We start from the raw sequence: 15,558 nt of genomic DNA, 5'->3' as shown, positions 1-15,558 counted from the left end.
TTTTCATTCCATCCCACAGAAAACTCTTTTCTTAACATCTACATATCACATAATTTAACAAATACTTATACCAAGAATAGCACATTAATAGTTGAATATATTTCAATATGTGACTTATTAGTAAAACATACTATTTACCTATCTTATTGTATATTTTTACTTTAAAAATCAAAATAGACACAGAAGAGAAAACAAAAGAAGCATTCAAGAAAACAAAGGATTAAGAATGTAGGCAGATTAAATTGTCAAGAGTGAGTCTTTACTAGAAACAGTAAGCAGAATACTTGTCAGTCCTGACAAATATACCACTATACAAGCTCTGGACATCTGAGAAGGGAAAAGGCAAATGAATGAGGGAGGTTCCACTAGCCAAAGCTAAATGTGACCTGAGATCCGATGCCACGTCACATACACAATCAACCTATTACTCAAAACCAGTAACTATACATCCATTCTTTCATTTCTAAGACAATTTTACATACTTTTTCAAGCTTATATATGTTTGCAATATATATATGTATATATTTTATATATATATATATACACACATATATGTATATATACATATATACACACACACACACATATACATATATCTTCTATTATCTCTCAAGATGACTTTGATGTTAATGTTTAACTGATTCTCCTGAATAAAAATAGTTGGTGCTAAGGCAAAACAAAAGAAGGCTGAGGTATTTAATCATCATAAAATTAGTTATGTTGAAGGATAGCTCAATGAAGTTTTCACAAGGAAACACTCCTTAGAACTACCTGGACTTACCATCTGAATCGCTAATAGTGAACTACCAAGCTGCTTAACATCTTTTAGCCTTTGTTTACTCATTTGTAAAGTGGAGATTAACAATATTAACTATCTCATGGAGTTGCAAGGAACCCATGAGCTAAAAAATGCTAAATATTTAAACACTGTCTGGCATTTGGCGATATTAAAGACAGCTAAAATGGGTGCGATTCCATGGGGTAACTTATATTTAGACACAAAAATACTCCCAAAAGCAATTTTAAGTGAGTAGTATACATTTTTATTTCCTTAAATTAAGAAATTATGATATCAACTTGGAATCCTAAAATAAATAACTGAATTTGGAGTGGTATTCAAGTTGAATTAGCTTGAATACTATAAGATTGGCATTGTATTTTATTGTTTTTTGCTTTTAAGTTTCATAGGCTGGCTTTATCAACAAACTGCAAGCCAAAATAAGCATTACTGTAAGAAATGCTTTGGATAAACTTGAAGATATTTAAAAAATTATGCATTGATAACTAGGTTGTATACATAAAGAATGAAGCATATAGCTTCTAAATTAAATTTTAGTTGGGTAGAGGGAGTCTGACATTTAAGGAACGCTAGAACTAAAAAGATGAATTCTCCCTACCACACAAAAGAACATATTATAAAGTTCCAGAAATTAAGAAAATGTGTGAGCACAGGGATGGTCAAATCTATCAAGATCACAGAAAAGAAAGTTTATAAACAGACCTTCACTTCTATGGACTCTTGCAACGCAAATCACTGGGAAAGGCCAGAACATTAAACAAAGCTGTAAAATTTTGTATCCATTTAGAAAGAAACCTAACCTTTGATCCATATAGAATATACAAAAATCAACTTCAGAGTATGATTTAGCAAAAGAAAGAAAAAGCACTAACCATAAAAGAAAATATTGCTAAGTATGATGACATATTTTCTATTCACTGGAATATCCTATAGGAAATGAAAGGATAAGCTATGAGGTAGCAGAAGAAATAGAATTAGTATCTAGAACATATAAAGAACTTGTATTCAGGATTTACTTAGAAGTGAAAGAAACTTCTTTCCTGAGAAGAAGAAACTGAAAGAATATTAAGAATTAAGGATAATATTCAATACTCTATAATGACTATATGGGAATAGAATCTAAGAAAGAGTAGATACATGTATAACTGACTCAATTTTCTGTATAGCAGAAACTAACACAACATTGTAAATCAACTATACTCCAATAAAAAATTTAATTTAAAAAAAGGAATTAAGGGATAATCACTTTGTTTCTTGAGCCGAGATCAACTGATTACTTGAAGACTTCCTTGCAACTTCCTATCAAACTTGCTTTTGGGGGAATAATCATTGGTGGTAAGAAAATTTTTTGAAAGGAGAGAGAAAAGAACAGAATTAAAAGATGACTGACAATGACATATGCATCTAAGTATGCATACAAAGTATTCTAAAAACTTCTGCTCTAGTAACACTAGCATTGCTAGACAAAAGCGAAGAGATATAATAAAAATATATTCATTACAATTACTGTTAACTTCATATTTGATAAGATAATCAAAACACAAATAGAAAGTATGGGCTTCCCTGGTGGCTCAGTCAGTCAAGAATTCGCCTGCAATGCAGGAGAACCAGGTTCAATCCCTGGGTTGGGAAGATCCCCTGCAGACGGGACTGGCTACCCACTCCAGTATTCTGGTCTGCAGAATTCCATGGACAGAGGAGCCTGGCAAGCTACAGACCATGGAATTGCAAAGAGTCGGACACGACTCAGTGACTTTCACTTTTTTCCAATAGAAAGTACAAATATAATGATTAGAATGACTTCATTAAGTAAAACAGGGAATATCAAAAAGACTAATTCAGGTAGTTTCTACCACTGACGTTGAATAAAGTCTATTTAAAGAAATGCAGAGAAAGATTGATATCTCTTTTAGGATCTATCTTGTCAACTTTCTTATAATATTGTCTCCACTACTGGAGGGGCTTTCCTGGTGACTCAGACAGTAAAGAATCTGTGTGCAATGCAAGAGACCCAAGCTCAATCCCTAGGTTGGGAAGATCCCCTGGAGAAGCGAATGGCTACCCACTCCAGTATTCTTACCTGGAAAATTCCATGGACAGAGGAGCCTGGTGGGCTACACATGGAGTTGCAAAGAATCAGACATGACTGAGTGACTAACACTTTCCACTACTGGAAGAATAGCAGAGAAACTGAAGGAAATTAGACTAGCAAAATAGCAAGAATATTTATGGAAAAATTACTGGGGCAAGAAAAATTTTAAATGAGAATGTATTCTTGGAAAGTGTCAAGTATAATTTATTTAGATTTAGAGAAACAAGTCCATCCACTCCATTTTTTCCAAAACAGAATCTAAGTATTCTTAATAGTATAGCACAGTATAGTTTCTCTAGTATTAAGATTATACCTGTTTCTTCAATAATGTAAATGGTTTTACTCTTTTGTAGCATTATTTTCAACCACAAATCATAATATAAGTATTTCCTGACAGTTGCACGCACACCCAAAATTAGCCAATGGCACAACTTGTGTCTGGTTACTAAAAGATGATAAAGCTTTTACTATTTAAAGTATCCATGCTATAGGCACTGTTAAATGCAGCTATAAATTACAAGGGGAGAGTTTCTAATGAAATATAACAACATATTACACAGCTGTGTTTAGCTGTCCAAGGCTATTTATTAAGTCAAAACACAGTGCAACATTATTATCAAGTCCAGATGTGATGAAGGCCCAGACTTCCCACAAAACACGAACATCTCTATACTAAAAAGAGGACATCAGGACATATACCTAAATAAAGAATTTCCCTTAATAACCAGCAAAATAAAGAAATTCTGGAGACTCATCTTAAACTTCGAGCAATTAAATGTATTCACACCTTCCATAGATCCCACTGTTGTTTGAAGCTTTGATAGCTTCATCAGTATGCATACTATTATGGATATGTCAAGAGGCCTAAAATCAAATATGCAAATATTTATATGGTGGTGGTGGTGGTTTAGTCACTAAGACGCATCCAAATCTTGCGACCCCATGGACTGTAGCTAGTCAGGCTCCTCTGCCCATGGGATTCTCCAGGCAAGAATACTGGAGTAGATTGCCATTTCCTTCTCCAATATATGTGTGTGTGTGTGTGTATTCATTAAGTGTAAAAACTGGCCACTTTCAGATTTTCATCATCATCATTCTTTGCACAATTAATGCTGTTTTTCAAAGTATATATTTACTACTTCACTTGAACCTCAAAGACTGTGTAAAGTAGGTGGTGAAAATACACTATTGTAAAGATTAAGATTCTGAGACATAGGAGTCAAATGATTTGTCTGAAATCATATTATATGCTAACTTCTTTTTATTTTTAAACACCCTTAAATGCTTTCATTTTGATATTTTATTACCTTATTAAAATCATATTGTACCTAAAATCTATTACATAAATCAGCAAGTATTTATCAGTCAACTTCTATAGTCAAGTCTTCCATTCATGCATAACTGTTGTTATAACAAATTTGTGAAATGAAGGGGTAATATTAGAAATATTTAACAAATGACACAGAAGGTACCAACTAAAGAAAATAAACACTGAACAAAGTGAAACACATCACCTAACTTTTACCAAGGGATATCAGCTACGTTATCAGCCCTGACATGGAATGATCTATGTAATTTGATTTGATATCAAAGTACAAATCATTAAGTCTATCTGGTCTAAAATGCTAGACAATTATCTAAAGATTTTTCAGAACATGTAGAAAATTCTAGTAGCATGTGACACAAAATTAAATAAACTACAAATGTAAAGAAAAAAAAAAAAAAACCCTTGGTGCCAATACTCAGAAATATAAAATCATTACCACCACAAGTAGTCATAATACTTTTAAACATTTTAATATCTTCATACATGGATAGCCAAATGTACTTAATTTTATTAAAAAGCGTAAATGGGATTTTGAACATACTGCATGCTCAGTTGCTTCAGTTGTGTCTCTTTGTGACCCTATGGACTATAGCCCACCAGGCTTCTCTGTTCAAGCAATTCTCCAGGCAAGAATACTAGAGTGGGTTGCCATGCCCTCTTCTAGGGGATCTTCCCGACCCAGGGATAGAACCCATGTCTCCTACGTGTCCTGCATTGGCAAGCAGGTTCTTTACCACTAGCACCATTTGCTTATTTCAGAAATTTCATATAAATGAACTCATACAATATGTGGACTTCTGTGTCTGACATCTTTCATTTAGCAGTGTTTTTATGTTGTATCCATGTTGTAGCGTGTACCAATACGTCATTTCTTTTTATGGCTAACTACTACTCTAGTGTATACATATACCACTCTATTGTATACATATACCCAAGGGAAGCCTGGCTCAGCTGGTAAAGAATCCGCCTGCAATGAGGGAGACCTGGATTCAATCCCTGGGTTGGGAAGATCTCTTGCCGAAGGAAAAGACTATCCACTTCAGTATTTTGGCTAGAGAATTCCATGGAGTCGTAAAGAGTCGGACATGACTGAGCAAATTTCACTTTCACATTTTTGTTTATCCATTTATCAGTTGATAGAGAGTTGAGCTTCTTCCACTTTTCCACTATAATGAATAACACTGCTATGAACATTGTGTACAAGTTTTATGTGAACATATGCTTTCAATTCTCTTCCACTTCAGAGTATAATTATTGGTTCATTTCTTTTTTTTTTTTTGCTTTTTCATCTTCACAAGGAGATTACATATTGTATTAGTTTTATCAAAGAGCCAGCTTTAAAAATTGATTTTTATTACATTTTGTTTGGCATTTCATTAATTTCATATTTAAAAAATTAATTTTCTTTTATTCTCTTATATTAGTGTTTATTCTACTTTCTTAAAGTTACTACATAATCCTTTATTTTCCAGCTTTCTTAATAACGAAGGCATTTAAGGCTGTCAACTCTCTTCTGACAACCTCTTCAGCTGTTTTCAACAGGTTTCTACATATTCTTCTTTTCACTGTTTTCCAAATGATTTCTTCTTTATCCAAGAGTTCTACAGGGGTGTTTTCTTTAATTTCGAAATAATAATTTTGTCACTTCTTAAATAAACTTCTAAAATTCTAATTATCCTAACATAATCAGAGGATGTGCTTGCAAAATCTCTGCTTTCTAAAATTTATAGTTTTCTTTGTTGCCAAGCACAGAGATATTTAAAAATATTTAAAGAATATCATATTCTATAAATATATTGTTTCAAAGTTATATTTTTCCATTTCTCTTAATCGTTGTTCACAGATGTTTAACAGAGCTGTCTAGATCTTTCTGATAGTTTTTACTGTACATATTTATCTACTGTAAATAAACGTGCTGTATACAAACTTCTGTGGTTATTTTCTTCATGAACTATGCCTTTTATCATTACAGTGCCCCTTTTGATAACAATGCTGTCAACTTACATTTTCCTATTTTCCTTTTGTTTGAATTTGTGATTTTTTTATGTTCACCACTTTACAAACAACATTTCTTTATAATTTTGACATAGGTATTCTTGTAATAAAATCTGAGTGGCTTATTTTTTTAAATTCAATCTAATATCTTTTTCAATGGAAGAATTCAGTCCATTACATTAAATATAATAATGTGCTTAGTTTTATATCTTCCAATTATATTTATTTCTTATCCTACATTATTGTTCTCTTATTTCCATTTTCAGTATTTTTTTTTTGTTTAAACAAGCGGCTCTGCATTCTTTTTTCCTTGCTGCTAGGAAAGTTCTAAAGGATGTTCTATCATGCTAATCTTCCCTTTCTCTACTCTAAGGAAGAGTTCTATCCCCCAGCTCTTTCTCCTAAATTAATAACATGTTTAGGATATACTCGCTTTTCTCCTTCTTCATTTTCTCCTTTCTTCTTATCTCCTACCACTCATTTTCACCCTCTTTTACATTTCTCTTGTTTACTCCCTCCATCAACTAACTTTTGATCAGTTTAATACATTAAAATTTTTCTTTATATAAATATGATGCTTATTTCAAAAATCTGAAATTGTCTATTTTATTACTATTATCTAGTAACTCTCAAGAAGGGTAACCATCAGACAACTGCACTCATTTCCCTTGCTAGTAAGGTCATGCTTAAAAGCTTACAAGCTAGGCTTCAGCATTATGAAAACAAAGAACTTCCTGAAGTTCAACCTAGGTTTAAAAAAAGCAGAGGAAACAGATCAAATTGCCAACATTCGCTGGCATATTCGATCATGGAGAAAGCAAAGGAATTTCTGAAAAACATCTACCTCTGTTTCATCAACTACACTAAAGCCTTTGCCTGTGTGGATCATAACAAACTGTGGAAAGCTCTTAAAGATATGGGAATACCAGACCTTCTTACTTACCTCCTGAGAAATCTAATGTGGGTCAAGAAGCAACTGTTAGAACCATCTATGAACAACTGATTGGTTCAGAATTGAGGTATATGATAGGGCTGTCTGTTGTCATCCTTTTTATTTAAACTATACACTGAGCACATTATGAGAAATGCTGGGCTGGATGAGTTACAAGCTGGAATCAAGACAGGTGAGAGAAACATCAACAAGCTCAGATGTGCAGATGATACCACTCTAATGGCAGAAAGCGAACAGGAACTAAAGAGCCCCTTGATGAGAGTGAAAGAGGAGAGAGAAAAAGCTGGCTTAAAATACTAAAAAAAAACTAAGATTATGGCTTCCAGCCCCATTACTTCATGGCAAATAAAAGGGGGAAAGATGGAAGTAGTGACAGATTTTCTCTTCTTGGGCTCTAAAATTACTGCAGATTGTGACTGCAGCCATGAAATCAGAAGACAATTGCTTCTTGGCAGGAAAGCTATGACAAACCTAGACAGTGTGTCGAAATGCAGAGACAATACTCTGCCAACAAAGGTCTGTATAGTCAAGGCTAGGTTCTTCCCAGTGGTCACGTATGGTTGTGAGAGCTGCATCGTAAAGGCAGAATGCCAAAGAACTGATGTCTTTGAACTGTGGTGCTGGAGAAGACTCCTGAAAGTCATTTGGAGAGCAAGGAGATCAAGCCAATCAATCTTAAGGGAGATCAACCCTGAATATTCACTGGAAGGACTGATGCTGAAGCTCAGTACTTGGGTCACCTGATACAACTGCCAGCTCACTGGAAAAGTCCCTGATGCTGGGAAAGATTGAGGGAGAAGAGGGTGTCAGCAGGTGAGATGGCTGGATGGCCTCACTGATGCAAAGGACATGAACTTGGGCAAACTCTGGGAGATGGTGAGGGACGAGGAAGCCTGGTGTGCTGCAGTCTATGGGGTCAGAGTTAAACACAACTGGGTGACTGAGCAACAACAACAAACCATCTATCTTTATCTTTTAAATTAAATTATATACACAACACACACTCACACAATTATAAGTAAATGTTCATTATTCATCATTATTTCTTTTGCTTTTCATTTGGAAATCTATGCCCTGGTTCATTTGTTGTTTGCTTATAATTTATCCTCAGGTCTTAACGAATAATAATCATATGTTCTAAGTTTTTGGTTTTTCCTAAATGTATTTCTTTCACCTTGACTAGCAAATGACAACTTTCTGGCCACTGAAATTCTTGGCCTGTAGTCATTTTCCTTTTGCAGTCCGTTAATGTCATTCCACTATCTTCTTGCTTCTTGTGTTAGAGATACAAAGTTCTATGATACTTTAATATTTTACCCCTGTATAGGAGAAACTTGTTCTTTCTACTTGGGAGTTTATGTTTCAATTTTTAGAGTTCAGAACCTTTATCAGGACATGCCAAAGTGTGCCTTATCTATCAATCAAGACCATAAATCAATAAACCCTTTCAGTTTACAGACTCTGATATTTCTGAAACACAAAGAAATTTTCTTCTATTATTTAATTATACCTCTCCTCTTTCTGTTCTTATTTCTCCCTCTGTAATTCCTACTATTCACACTTTGATTTCTAAACTATCCTCCAAGACTCATCCTTGGAGTCTCATCAAGATTTTGATCATGTTTTATTTTTGTGCTATGTACTTTGATATCTCATACTTGGTTCACTGATTCACATTTCAACAGTGATCACGTTCTCTTCTGATTTTTCCACCGAGTTACTCAACTGAGATATGTTTGTCTTAGTATCTGAAATTCTTCTTTGTTCTGTATTTGTATTTGCTTAAGTGCACTTACTCTATTTCAAAATTCGGGTTTCATTTATTTTTGCCAACATTACTAGTTGCTTAGAGTATATACTCTTAATTTTCCTGCCTGATCTTCCTCTCTCCCTTACTATTAGCTTCTTTTAAAAAGGATTGTTATTTTTTATTGATATCTCACTGGAGCTCTGGTCTGGCTGTTGGAGTATCCTAAATGGCACAAGTGTTAACACTTGGAGAAAAGAAATGTAGACAGTCTACCAATTCCTTGCCAGGTCATGAGGAGGTAGATCACCGTTGCCTTATTTTGAATTTTCTTTCAGCCTCGGGGACAGAGAAAACTCAGCCAGTGCACTCAGCTACTTTGACTTTTTAGCTAGCTGGAGAGACTTGGATATATAAAACAGGCAAAAATTAACCTTTTCTCATAGTGGTTCACAGATCTCTGAAGCCCAAACTCTTGGTTACAGTGTCTACAGTTTTCTGATCTTTATCCCTGAACTCCAGTACTGTTCTCTAGTTGCTTGCCCAGCTGAAGGATGAAAACCTTCAAAGCAGTTTTTCTCTGTCCCAGGTGTCATGGCGATTGTTCACAAATCTCAGTAGCAATTTGATACTGAAAGTCAGGAATTGGAAGTGAAGGAGAAGACTGTCATACGTAGGTCAAGTTGTTTATTGAATCCTTAATTTTAAAAATATTGATGGCGGGGGGTGGGGGGCACATATGAATCTGGAGTTATCTGGGACTTTGTTATAATGATTCCCAAGAATCAATACTTCCCTCACAAAGTATACTCTTGAATATATAAAAATGGCAATAAGCTCTCTTTATGTTCTTTAGGTACAAATTCCAAAAAAACACTACAGCTATTAATCACTTGAAGTACACTTTAATGAAATCCCAGTTTTAATTATTCTAGGACATAATTATCTTTTGTTTTGGAAACAACTTCAAATCAATGGGCTGCTGTTTCAGTTAGCAGAAAGACAAACTACAACTTTGGCCAGTCATGTTAAGTTTCCCACTGTTTAACTAGCAAGTCTTATAAACATGACAAAGCAGGTCAGTTGTTATATAGGAATTAAACATCCATCCTACACAGCGACTTACATGACACTACCCTCCATATTGTTCATAGCCCAATCACCTTTTTAGCTTTCTAGAAGAGCTAAGGATATATCAAGAACATTAAAGTGTTTCGCTGGACTAGACTTCTAAACACAATAAGGGAAAATAATCTAAAGCTCTGTTTTATAACTGTGTGAAATTTTATGAACTTATGTTTTTTAAGAATTAGGAAGCTCATATAAAATGCTAAAAATCTCATTACAATCTATTAAGTGCAAAAAAAAAAAAAAAAAATACTCTGGACTGTTTGTTCTACTATCCAGATAGGAATCATATAGGATATGAAATTTGGATTTCATCCTTGAATCACTAGGTAATGTAATTCTGTGTACTCTATTCAATACAATATCCTGAATTGATTGTAGTAGATTTGCTTTACCATTGATGGGCCATATCTATTTCTTTTCTGAATCACAGTAAATACAATTTTTTATTGGAACTTCTGCCATGACAGAATTTCATTAAGTATCTAAAAGGATAGAAAATCATGAACATGTGTAAAAATATTTGGGTCTTAGAAAAGTACAGAGAAAGCCTGTATTAGGTGATAACAACTGGAACAATGCTAAATTTGAACCAGTCAACAGAAAATAAGGAATGATAGCCTGGTAAGCAAGGATCAAAGTAATCTTTCAGGAAAGTTACGAAAAGAGTCTAATCAACATTGAATCCTCCAGTGTGTCAGGGACTGTGCTAAGCAATAAGGCTTCACGGATTAATAAAATATGGTACTGCCCTTAAGGATCTGCAGTTCAGTGTAGTATAAATCTGAATGCTATCTTTTCAGGTGATGAATGTCAAAGAATGGATGCATCCAATTCTGCATAATAAAATTGATCATTACACAAATAATAGAAACAGAGGTATACATAACATGAAATTACAAAAAAAGACCAACCATTTATTTTGGGGTTTTATATACTCTGGCAATTCACTTTATAACAACTGCTGAAATACCTGAATCAGAAAGGTCTGGAATCCTGTTCATTTTTCAGCTCAAATCACCCCTTTATCATAACATTGCCTTGTTCTCAAACCTTTGCTAGAAGAAAGATTACTGAGAGGCTGAATTTTCAAAGCTATTTCTCTAAGGGTCAGATATATAAAGGGAAAGTAAGATGCAAACAACACAGTTGTTAAAAAGACTAGGTACTACAGGATGTCAAAAGAATAAGAACAAAAGAGAACCAATGACAATAAACTTGACAGGGAAAGATGTCACACATAAACTGAATGTTGATTATCTTTCTAACTTCACAGTATATTGTATTAGAAACATACAAATGTATATTGTAGTATATTTCTTAATGCACTAGAAATGAGAGTCTGAAGAAAATATCAGAGATATTGTCATAAGGAAAACTAAAGACACATAAGTGATAGTGTAGCTCTTCCATTATTTATTGAGTCTGCCCCATCATATATATGTAATATAGCTCAACAATGAATATTGCCTCTTAAAAACTTTTGAAGTCTCCAGTACCTTGTAGAAAAAGGGTATGAGTATGCATTCAGGTATACCTATCTATATTTGGTTTGATGTCATTAAAATTATTTTAAATAAAAAAAATCACTTTAAAAGCTTATACAATTCCCTTTTCATTAACTCATGCAGGCAATCATATATATAATCCAGACTCACATATACTAACTTTGCCTGCACTGATCATCTGAACCTATTATTCCAATAGAAATGCATTCATCCTATCAAAAAAATTGAACCTTTCTTTTGGTATAGCAACAAATGAAGGAAAACTTACTGTTACTTAGAGGAGTCTAGACTCTATTCCACCTTAAGTCTGCTAGAGCCAGGCTCCATGAATATGAGGAGACATCATAAGCTAAATTACAAAATGAAATGAAACAAAATTAGGCTATAATTTAATTTGTTTTACTCATCAAATCCTCAGCAAAGCTAACAGGTGTTTTCTCATATTTAAAAACTGGACAGCAGACAAAAACATGTACTATAAATGCCCTTCAGAAATAGTGACTTCAGAATTGAGTGGCACATGGTAGGTACTCAATAAATGACAGCTATTCTCAGATTTTACCATATAGGCTTTTGTGCTAAATTGCATTTCTTGGTAATGCATCTAAATTTACTGGCTAATTTTAAGTTAGTATTGATGATCATGCTTTTTGTTCCAAAACCATAGCAGCCTTTGTATCCCAAACTCTAGGTGGCCCCTATGTAAACCAGTTGTTGGTTCCGAAACAAATACAGGGGTTCAAACAGCAAAAACATTGATGCCTTCCAAAGGCAGTACGATAAATCCTACTGACTTATATATAGTCAGTTTATATATAGTTTTCAATATATTCTGTTTCTATTCTGCCTCACCCTTTTTATTTTTCTGTATGATCCCAGTTCTTGGTTCCTCAACCTGTTCGAGTTAGGTCTCCTGTTTGACCTCTGCCTTCCCAGTATTCCCAGTATCTAATGCGTCCTTTGACCTGCTTCTATTCATGTTTTTCTTCCATCTGCTTTAATATGTTACCCAGCTCCAATGCTGCATCCAAACAAATCAGGCAGCAGCCACCCGGTCCATCCACTGTTAAAACCTTCAGACAAACTCGCTCTCAGGATCTATACTTCTAGACTGAAAAGTTAAATTTTAAAAACAAACTTTAGCACAGCAAACTTTCCTCCCATTTACAGCTCTTTTACATTGTGCCCTTCTCTGGAACCTTCTCCAAATCCACTACGTCTCTCTTGAAATAAAATTATCAGTACTAATCAGGGCGGGTATTCAGTGAATATGGTCCCAGAAGGGGCATGACGAGGGGTGATTAAGACCTTAGATTTTCTGGAGCTGGACTTGAGTTTGCATTTTCAGCTGTTATGTTCTAGCTCTGTGACTTTTAAGAAGTCACCTAATCTTCCTGAGCTTTAGTTTATCTTTAAAAAGGACATAATAACAGTATCTCTCTCAAAAAATGCAGATGTAACCAATGTCTGGTACAGAGTAAGTGCTCATAAATGTTGGCTACTGTAGTTGTTATTGTTATCATTGTTTAGTAGAAGAACAGAATGTATTTTGTTTTCTTCTCACTATGCTTACAATCAATAAGCTTGCTAGTATCTTTCATACCAGTGCCGTTAGGAAAGGGTCTACATTAATCCATCAATACACGGACTGGGTTTCAGTTAGCTTCTATTCTAAAATAAGCCTCCTTTCTAAATATCTCCTTTTTCTCCCTTACTTGCATGCATTGAAGTACTCATAGCACCTTTTCTGCACTATGGTAAATTTTTTTCATTTCTCCCAAATAGTTGGGTGTTCATTCGTTTCAGTTGTGTCTGACTCTTTGCAACCCTATGTAGCCCCACCAGGCTCCTATCTGTCCAGGGGATTCTCCAGGCAAGAATACTGGAGTGGGCTGCCATACCCTCCTCCAAGAGATCTTCCCAACCCAGGACTGAACCCACATCTCCTGTGTCTCCTGCATTGTAGGTGGATTCTTTACTGTTGAGCTACTGGGGAAGCCCCCCAGATAGCTTAGCATTGCCTAATACATTGTTGAGTTTATTGTATATTCTGTCTATAAGGTAATTTATAAAATGTTAAGAGCAGTACCAAGAATATCAAGTTAACGGATAGGTGTATGAGAGGGAGATGAACCAAGGATTATATAGCTTTCTCCAGATAGCTGCTTCCATTTGTGAACAGGTAAATGGTTTGAAGGTTTTGATCCTCTCACTAACACTCAGACCAGCCAAAGGAGTATGAGTCAATCAAAAAGAAACTGAGAATGAAATTCTAAATGAAAACTTTAAGGTCACCATTAAATAAATGCCTACAAGTAGGTACTCAAAAATTGTTTGCAATTTGTTTCTGTATATGACAGTACAATAGTTGCAGGCTTTTCTAACACAAATTCGTCCCACTATTCTTCATCAAAATAGAGTCAACTTCCTTTGTCTATCTCACTGTCCTTCCTGTGTAAATCTGTCCCTGGGCGGGTACAATGTAGAATCAAAGATCAAATGCAGCAGTTAAGAATTACCAGTTTTATAAGGTCTATACAGAGATGGCCCCTCATTACTCAGTTTATTTATGGTTTGCTTTAAAATAGCACAAAAACCAAGTTAATCTTCTTTCTTCAAATGTATCTATCTATATATTTTACAGAATTAGAAAATGACTCTGAGATAATTCATTCTGTTATTACCTTTCTCCACTTAAGCAACTTATGCAGAGTGAAATGCAAAGAATCATGTTTATAAATTATATTACCAATATATCTACTTGAGTGAAGGTGAGCTGGTAAAAATTTATGTAAACTAATAGACTTATTATAGTTACCAACTATAAAAGATTATCAGTACTTAATATTGTGGCTCTTAAACTTGTACATTTATACTATATTTAAAAGCAAGTATCATTAAAATGAAACTTTTATCCAAGGCTGGAAGTAAAAGACAAAGACAAATATTTTACACATACTCTTTCCTGTGCCCCTCTGCACATCACATCTAGTCACATTATCTGAAGATAAATAAAGATTCAAGTATCAAAAAAACATACTCACAGAACAGAAAGAGACCCTGAAGATGAAGGAAGCGAAGGTATCCAAACAGATCATGTAACATGCCTAAGATCATACAACTAGTTAGTTGTAGCACTAGATCTAGAACAATCTTTCCAAACTCTACATCTGAAATTTTTGACAAAGTGCAGTAAAAAGAGAATTCAGTGTAACATATGAGGGATTAGCCGATAAGTTAGATGTTGTCCCCTCAAGTTAAAAACCACTGGACTTAATGACTTCTCACTTGATTTTATATTCCTGGAAAATAAATTTAAAATAACATAAATCTGCAAAAACTGACTAGAAGTAATATCAATTACAAAGAAAATGTATACCCTTTCTTAAATCAAAACCATGTAAGAAATATTTTTAATGCCTAAAGGAAGTCAAAGATTTACTGGTTGTGGGTACATATATAGTAGTGATGGGGTTTGTTTCATTTTGTAAATTGTTTGAGGTTCCTTTTGTGATGTTAATTTGTATCCTCAAAATGGAAGTACAAAGAAAATGAATTTCTGATAATTTATAAAGCACTGAACTATATATAAGTAAATAAGTCTCTAGAAACAAAGATCAGTAAGAAAATGGTTGCCAATAATTTCAAAATGAAAAATCCAAGTTTTTTTAATATTGTTTGAATAACTGAAAACAATTGTTGTTTAACACCATTTAAAAGAAAACATTTTTTTAAAAAGGTCAAAAGTAATTGAAAAAGAGATTAAAGCAGTCTACTTAATTCTCTAAACTGTGTGTGTATTTTTCCTGAAGTGTATATTCATGAGCTGACAGTAGAGACAGGCTGCCTGCTTTGTTTGACTATAGTTCTGTTTACCTCATACTGTCAAGAATGGATTTTGACACTCACAGTATTAATATTGCTATTTTTATTGATATAATTAGCACTGCTATAAATAATTCCTCGGCCTGGCATATCTAAGTATATCATTACAATCAGCAATATTAGGG

General features: G+C 34.1%; 1 protein-coding gene across 12 annotated transcripts in view; it reads right to left on the bottom strand.

Annotated features, from left to right (window-relative positions):
• The window catches only part of ZBTB20 (zinc finger and BTB domain containing 20), an 846,735-nt gene that overhangs the window by 825,595 nt on the left and 5,582 nt on the right, over positions 1 to 15,558 (bottom strand). For 7 of the 12 annotated variants that reach the window (XM_061167114.1, XM_061167131.1, XM_061167129.1 and 4 more), the window contains exons 2-3: positions 14,593 to 14,655; positions 11,817 to 11,897 (exon numbers count right to left, since the gene is read on the bottom strand). The exons of 3 other annotated variants lie outside the window; for them this stretch is intronic. The gene's annotated coding sequence lies outside the window, so the exon portion shown is untranslated. The remainder of the gene's footprint in view (positions 1 to 11,816; positions 11,898 to 14,592; positions 14,656 to 15,558) is intronic. 2 more of the 12 variants (XM_061167125.1, XM_061167112.1) reach the window with 1 other exon arrangement.

The sequence above is a fragment of the Dama dama genome, chromosome 19 (assembly GCF_033118175.1).
Source record: "Dama dama isolate Ldn47 chromosome 19, ASM3311817v1, whole genome shotgun sequence".
Classification (NCBI taxonomy): domain Eukaryota; kingdom Metazoa; phylum Chordata; class Mammalia; order Artiodactyla; family Cervidae; genus Dama; species Dama dama.
Note: the sequence above shows the minus strand (reverse complement) of the source record. Positions and strands in the feature narration are given on the sequence as shown.